Source organism: Rhagoletis zephyria, unplaced genomic scaffold (genome assembly GCF_001687245.7).
Source record: "Rhagoletis zephyria isolate East Lansing unplaced genomic scaffold, Rhagoletis_zephyria_1.1 Rzeph_scaffold_01855, whole genome shotgun sequence".
Classification (NCBI taxonomy): domain Eukaryota; kingdom Metazoa; phylum Arthropoda; class Insecta; order Diptera; family Tephritidae; genus Rhagoletis; species Rhagoletis zephyria.
In genome coordinates, this window is record NW_016158939.1 from 25,261 (window position 1) to 33,856 (window position 8,596).

Genomic DNA, 8,596 nt, shown 5'->3' on the forward strand with positions numbered 1-8,596 from the left:
CCCTTTTCAGGGCCGCCAATTTTGAAACAAAGAGATCAAAAAATTGACTTACATTACCATATTAATTTGATATCTGTGGACTTTTGACAAAACAACTTCTTTGCGCGAACGCAAGACTGCAACAACAACTGCATATCCACAACAATGACTATACCCCACGCTATACCCGCGCTTGGTGGCAGGGTAGTATGCAATTACCAATTAGAATTTCTAGTCTTATGTATGTACATACATATATCAGAAATTTAGCTAAATTTTGCTACTTTTTAATAAATGAACTCAATATATATATATTTTTTTTTATAATTATGTTTAATGATATTTACATAAACCGCCATTTTACAGTTTGCAAAAGATAATAAAAATACTATGTTCAGACTACTAAAGCCTTTAGAATAATCACACTTTTGACTGCTTTTTGCTTTCCCCAGACTTAATGACAGATGCTTTTTATGCTCAGGTATATAAAGCTCGCTATACAGTTCAAAGTGAGCGTGAACGTGAACTTTTTATTTTGACCATTAACTTCGTATTACTTTACTTTTTGCAATAGTTAATAAATCAAACGATCGAGAATTAAAATATCTTTCAGAACTATAGAATTAAGAGTAATTTAAAATGTATATTAGGCATATTTTACAAGCTCACACTCAACTGAGTTTGCACATGTTTTGACGTATGTTTGTGAGCGTGCAGAAGAATACAAATGGAAATCTTTGCCTTTGTAATTGTTCACGTTCACGCTCGCATTGAACTGTATAGCGAGCTTTAGGCAATTGTATATCAGATTCACCTATGTTGAATAATTTTTTATGTAGTTTACCGATTCCTTATTGACTGTGATAATGCTTAACGCTTCTCAATTATTTCCGAAGATACAGATTTGCAGTCGTATGCCCAACAGTTTTTAGCGAAGAAATCAGAAAAGTCGTGGTTAAATTCATGAAATAGTTGCTCCATTCGGAGGTTTTGTAGTCCCTAAATAAAACGTGATGGTAGTTGTGCCAGCCCTCGCCGAAGGCAAACAGCGAGACACCGGGATTCCTAGATGGGTTAATGCTCCTGGAAAATTACATTGAATTTAAAATTTACTTTTTATTTTTATTGTATTTACTCACTTGTCATAGGGACAACCGCCAAATTTATGCGCAGCACTGTTAACGCACCAGGTGACGTTCAACAAGAAGCACCAACGGAATATGGTTGCAACAAACCACGAGTTAGTGAAGGACCCATCCCTAAAGTACATTGGAATAACGGTGGGCAGATTAAAATCCACTAACTACATATTTCCAAAGCATAAATAAAATACTTACAAAAGAAAAGCGTTGGTTTCGCAGAGGTGAAGAATGGCCAAGCCCCACATAATGCCGCAACATGCAGGTATCCGAAGAGAATTATATTTTCACAGAACCATTTTGGTTTTCGTTTATCCGCGCTTACGTTGATTCACATCAATAGCCAGCGCTCCATTGGCTGCGTCGGCATCACATTCCCAGGAGACGCCAGTTTGCTTAGATGGACCCAAATTATTGCCATCGGCATTCTTACCGGGTAAATTATCCAGAGTTATGTAATTTATTGCTGCAGCATTTGGTGCCATGTTGATTCTAAAAACAAAAGAAATAAAACGAGAAAAGATTGTTAAATGTATTTTATTTACAATAACGGCGTAAATGTTCTGCTTTTTCAACGTACTTAAAAACATAACCTTTTTTTCCATTGTTTACAAATNGTGCCATGTTGATTCTAAAAACAAAAGAAATAAAACGAGAAAAGATTGTTAAATGTATTTTATTTACAATAACTGCGTAAATGTTCTGCTTTTTCAACGTACTTAAAAACATAACCTTTTTTCCATTGTTTACAAAACATGCACTCTGACAGTTCTCTCTCAGCTCTCTCCACTGGCAAATCTGCGATGACGTCATATCCACATCAATCAGCGCAATCTTGTATTCTATCGGTCTTGTTGCGTGACAATTCATGCGAGATCCCGTACGTGCAGACTGCAAAAAGTACGAAGCATATTTTTGAAGTGAAACTTCTTTAGCGGCGGTTGGTTGGTTGGGAGTAAATTGGCAAATTCAACGGAAATGGTGGAAGGTTAAAGAATAAAACTTAGAAAAAGACCATCACAAGAATGAAAGTAAAGGTGACTACATACGTAGATAAAGAAAAGGATAAAGGCAAAGGTTAAAATAAAAACAAAAACAAAGATGCGTAAAGATAAAGGCAAAAATGAAGACCAAGGTAAATTTAAACACTTTACTTAAGGCAAAGGTGAAGGGGAATATGTAGATGAAGAAAATGATAAAAATAAAAGTAAAGACAAAGAAGAGGATGAGGATACCGATAAAAGTAAATATGAAGAGAGGAGAAGGGGGTTAAAATAAAGGTAATTAAAGAGGAAAGGATATAGGGGAGACAAAGAGACTCAATCTGGGAACTATTTTGAGATTTTAGAGATTTTCGGGATTCTCGGGATTTATCGATAAAATAATCGATATTTTTATCGGTTTTGTTATCGATTTTTTCATCGAAATTTTTATCGATATTGTTATAAATTTTGCTATCGATATTTTCGGAACCTATCGATATAATAATCGATATTTTTAACTATCTTGTTAGCGATATCTCTTATCGATTTTGTTATCCATATTTTTATCGATTTTGTTATCGATATTTTTATCGATTTTGTTGTTGATACTTATCGGTTTTGTTATCGATATTTTTATCGATTTTATTATCAATATTTATCGATTTTGTTATCGATATTTACCGATTTTGTTATCCATATTTATCGATTTGGTTATCGATATTTGTCGATTTTGTTATCGATGTTTATTGATTTTGTTATCGATATTTATATCAATTTTATTATCGATATTTTTATTGATTTTGTTATGGATATTTTTATCGATATATTTATCAATTTTGTTACGGATATTTTTATCGAGTTTCTAATAGATTTTGCTACCAATATTATTATCGATTTTGCTATCGAAATTTTTATCGAATTTTTCATCGATTTTGTTGTCGATATTTTTATCGGTTTTGTTATCGGTTTTGTTATCGATATTTTATTGGATGTGGCTATCGATTTTGTTATCGATAGAGTATAAAGATAAAAATGAAGATAAAGGAAAACAGAATAACGTAAATGTAATTAGAACGAACAGGAGTAGAGGTAGGGATCTAGATAGAAAAAGGACAAAAAAAATAACCTTAAGCAAAAGCAGATGTATGTATGTATGTTTATTATTTATGTATTGTGTATTGTTTATTATGTTTATTGGTTATGAGACAAAATAGATATGTATGTAACGTAAGTTTCACTTCTCCAGTGTGGCCCAGGCTCACTTACTTTTTTTTCCAGCATACCGAGTGGTTTGCGAGATCTTGCATGATTTCATCTGTAATTTTAGTAGTTTGGAACTATTAATTTTCAAAAAAGAAAAAATACAAATTTGGAAAGAGTTAATGACTATTTAAAATAATAAAATGGAGTGGCGGAGATGTTTTTTGNGTATGTAACGTAAGTTTCACTTCTCCAGTGTGGCCCAGGCTCACTTACTTTTTTTTCCAGCATACCGAGTGGTTTGCGAGATCTTGCATGATTTCATCTGTAATTTTAGTAGTTTGGAACTATTAATTTTCAAAAAAGAAAAAATACAAATTTGGAAAGAGTTAATGACTATTTAAAATAATAAAATGGAGTGGCGGAGATGTTTTAAAATACCCTAGTAAAAGAATTATATGTGCAATAAGTTTTTCCTCATTTTCGCTCTATGCATGAAGGGTAAAAGTTTTTTCTGTATGCGATTATAATAGCCTTTAGTTTATAAGGGCCAATTTCACAGTGCGTAGTTAACTCAGAATCGACAGTTAACTAGAGATTTTCAGTACAAAATTCTGTAGTTAACTCCCGATTCTGAGTTAACTACGCATTGTGAAATTGGCCCTAAGTATTTTCATATGTTAAATTGATGTTCCTTTATAATTTTAACTACTGTTATCACAAACAATAGTTAATATTCAATAGTAAATAATTATATGTGCAAAATAAACTATTCAGCTTCCGCCTGCCCCAGTGTCAAAAATTTTCAACACAAATCTACACCAATGACTATGTGGTAAAAATTTAAACATATAGAACTCATTTTCATAACAAAAACCGTTTTATTATTTTCCCTATTTATATTATGGCCCATAATATCCCGTGAAATTGAACTATGCCGAAAAAACAGAGAATCTTTCACAATGCACTGTTTTTCTGACCAAAACTAATTACGGCTAAATAAGTAGATGTTTTGAAAAAATCTGAGTTTTTGTTGATTGGTATTTGATTTTCCCCACTTTTGTAAAAAAAATATTTCAACCCTTGGCGACGGAGGGGTTACTTTAAGCTGTGGTTTTATTAAAAAAATTTGAACGTAGTTTTTTTTTAATTCTTGTATGGAAGAACAAAAAAATTAAACTTAGTTATATGTATGGACAAATCTCCGGAACCGTGCGCTTTTGTGTCACTCACCTTTAAACTAATTTTATTATGGTAATTTTACTTTTTACAAAAAACTTGGGTCATTTTGAAAACAAATGTGACGAGTTCTTGTAACTTATTTAATGTTTTTTTTTATAGTAATAATGTCATTTTAATTTTTATAAGCAATCAAAGTAATTAAAATAACAATTTTGACGTGTCACTTTGGCTACCTATTGTACGTTTTTTAAGTATAACTTTTTAAGCGCAAAACGGAGACTTTCAAAAATTATGGCAAATAGTAAATCGATGGCTGAGTGGAAGATCGACCTATCTCGGCTGCCAGTTCGAAAACGCTCTATCTCAAAAATCTTTTCAAAAACGCCTTATTTCAGAATTTTATTGAAAAACACCTTATCTCAAAATTCGGTTCAAAAACGCCCTATCGCACTTCAAAATGTATTGAAAATATGCTGATATAGGGCGTTTTTGAATCGGCAGCTGAGATAGGGCGTTTTTGAAACGAATTCTGAAATAGGACGTTCTTGAAAAGTTTTTTGAGATAGAATGTTTTCGAACTGGCTGCCGAGATAGGTCGATCTTCCACTCAGCCATCGAAATGCAATATTGGAAAATGCATTACGCGTTGAGAAAAATATGTGCTCCTCAATGGAAATAAACTGTAACAATTTGAAATCTGTCACTAATTATCAAAAAAGTAATATTTTAAATATGTTTCCATTTTTCACTTTCAGCAATTAATAAATTGTTCTTATTTGTTTATACACATATTAATTACACATTAAAGATAAAAATAAGACCTTTAACAGCTGCGTGCCTTTGAATACAGGAATAGGTATTTGCGTGAATGGCTTCAAAATTTCCCTTTTTTGATGGCACACTTGACAGACTACAAGTAATTTTTAGCAAAAAAAACCCGACTTAAAAAATATATATATATATCTATATATTTCATGATTCAATGATCGGATCTAAACCAAATTAGTATGGGACCACCTCTGAGACACTACCTTTCCGTTGCAAAAAGAATTATCGACGGTTGACGTGGTCCAAAGTTATGCGGTAACATACATAAAAAAAATAAATAAATATTCCGACGAACTGATAACCTTCTCCTTTTTTGGAAGTCGGTTAAAAACATAAAAGGTTGGCATTAAGCGTGATCGTTAGATAACATTCATCACAAAGTTCGTTGAAAATGCTAAATACATAAAATAATTTTTGTCTAAAATACGGCCACGAATTCGTATGTATGGATATAAGGATTTTCAGATTTTTGGGCAGTGCGGTAAAGGAATTTTTAAATATTTACTCCAAAATGATATTTTCAATGGATCTTAAGCGAAAATTAGTTTTTCGTAAAATTTTTTGGAAACTGGGCATGCCCCGCCCACTTATGTCAAATGTTTGTATCTCGAAACCCACTTCACCAATCTGTACCAAATTCGATGTACACATTGCGCCGGACCTTCTCAAATACTGTCGTGAAAATTTTTGAAATCTGATAAAAACCTCTAGAAGTATCGCTAACATTGAGTTTTCAAAAATTATCGTTTTTTACTTATAACTCTAAGCATTTGAGAAAAATGAATCACACAAGAATTTAATGTTTCCTCGATGGATTTCAAACAATTTGATGTATAATTTATTTGTGTGCGTTCAATCTAAAAATTTAAGTTTTTTAGCGTTGAATCGCACGGTTCCGAAGACTTGCCCATATGCAGTGGCCATTTTTGCAAAATGTTACCAAATTAAGCTTATTTCAATTTAAAGCCTGAATTTCTCAAATTGCCTACTGAAAAGTTAAAAGGAGCAACCTTAGCGACAACAAAATTGTAAACAGCCTTTTGTTTCCTATCTCACTGATTTCTCCCCTCCAAGGGGCAAATGGTTCTTTACTGACACTATCAAGATGACCTAGGAAAATAGCCTTTTTTTTAGAAATCGCAAAAAATCGCCACACAAAATATGATGGCATAAGCACACAAGATAAAATACTTATATTCCTTAGTAACGGTATCTTAACCAAACCTAGCCAAAATCTCCTAGGCTTATGTAAAATTTACATTTAAGAAAATTCTAATAATTTATTAGGTAGCAAAGAAAAATTAGATATTAGCACCTAAACCAAATCCCAAAATCTTGTTACCAAACATCTTTGGTATCTATTCACTCGTAGCTTTTGTTTCAACCAGCTTTTTTCTGCCTTTTCCAAGTTGGATAAGGAAGCAAAGCGAATGGGTCTGGTGGTAAACAAGACTAAGTATCTTCTATCATCAAACAAACAGTCAGCACAGTCGCGCCTTGACACCCACGACACTGTTGACAGTTACAATTTCGAGAAAGTAGAGAATTTCGTTTACTTGGAAACCAGCATGAACACCGATAATAATGTCAGCATGGAAATCCAACGCAGAATCACACTTGCCACTCTTTTGTTGTTTTAGCGAAAAATGGGTAAAGCAACAAAGTCTAGCGGTAGAAGTTTTACATAGCTGCTATTTCGGAGTAGCAACGTCTCCTCATCAGACTTATTTTCTAGACTTCAGCAGGAATCGAACCAGCTTCATTGATGTGCAAAGCCAGCAACGCTAACCACTGAGCTATGCACACCCCGTAAACTCTTGTTGCTAATCCATTCCTTATTCAACGCTCTACTATCGGGTGTAGCTGATTCGCCGCTGATGCTCTGTATTTTGACGTTTTGGAATGTACTCATAATATATTTTTTTGCTTAAAAGTCTTTAAACCGTGACGTAAAAGGCAGATATCCAGCAGATAAGTCGTAAACAACTTTGTATTGATTTTTTCCAGAAACATGTCACTGTGGTTTGTCAGCAGACTACGATAGTCTTGAAACAAGTGCCCAGTCCTGTACATTGCTATGTACTCATACATGGGCGTAGCCAGGTAGGGGCAGGGGGGCGGGGGGAGGGGCCGGGCCCCCCCCTAACTTTCAAATGTTTGCCTAGATATTCAAAAATACTACCACGAAATGCTTGCTTGATAATTTCGGCCCCCCCTAAATTTCAAGGCTTTTCCTATATATATACTGTATAACAAATTATACTCCCAACGCTAACTAAATAATTAGTAAATTGATTTGAAAAGTAGATATCTGGATCATCCGGTTCTGTATCAAGTTATTATCTCTAACTTCAAAGCACTTCCATTTTAAAAGGGTAAAAACCTGGCTGCAGTCGACAATGAGCAAAAATTGATTGAACGGAAACTATAAATAAATTTATAGTTCAATTGTTTATTACTTTGTCTTTAGGTTTGTGTCTTTACTAAGCGGTTGGGTGAACAGCCAAGACGTTTACTTCTAAAGTGTGACAAAACAAAATCAAGTAATATATTTAGCATAAATAAATATACCAGCCTAAAAAATCTGCGTACTCAAAATGTTCAATACGCCCTCATACTTATACATACATACATATGTATGTATATCATTTAACGTTTTGTCCGGCTATTTGGTTTATTATACAGGTATGTAGAGCGAATTTAAAAAAATTCATCAGGGTTTAGTTGAGATATTCGTTTTTGGCCACTATGTTTTGTACATTTCCCAGTACTGCAAAGCTTTTGACGGCCATTCACCTGGGAGTGGCCAGAAGTGATTCGTGTGCTTACGGTTCAAATCGCAGCTAACTACGTCCGGATATTTATATCCATGAATACTCTGGGTAGCGACCGAACGCTAGTTTGGGAGCGAGGTAAAGTGGGAGGGCGTAACACCCCGCGTGCGCTGGGGATTAATCGGGATGGTGCCTCTGCCCGGCTGGTTGAAGTCCTAGGGAAAATAAAGGCTGACATCAGCTCCATCCACGAAATGCGATGGACGGGGCGAGGAAGGTAAGCGTGAGCCTTGCGACGTCTACTACAGTTGCCACGTAAAGGAGTGCAATTCGGTGTTGGATTTGTGGTGGGAGAGAGACCGGCGTTCACTCTAGTGGACGAAAGTCTAGCCACAATCCGCATCAAAGCGAGATTCTTCAACATCTCATTCACATGTGCCAATGCCCCGATGGAAGAGAAGGACGAGGCATCCAAGGCTCTCTTAGCTTAGAGCGTACATATTAGCGCTGC

General features: G+C 34.5%; 1 pseudogene; it reads right to left on the minus strand.

The window, feature by feature from the left end:
* Positions 1-849: 849 nt before the first annotated feature.
* LOC108365378 (acyl-CoA Delta(11) desaturase-like) lies at positions 850-1,742 on the minus strand (annotated as a pseudogene).
* Positions 1,743-8,596: the final 6,854 nt, after the last annotated feature.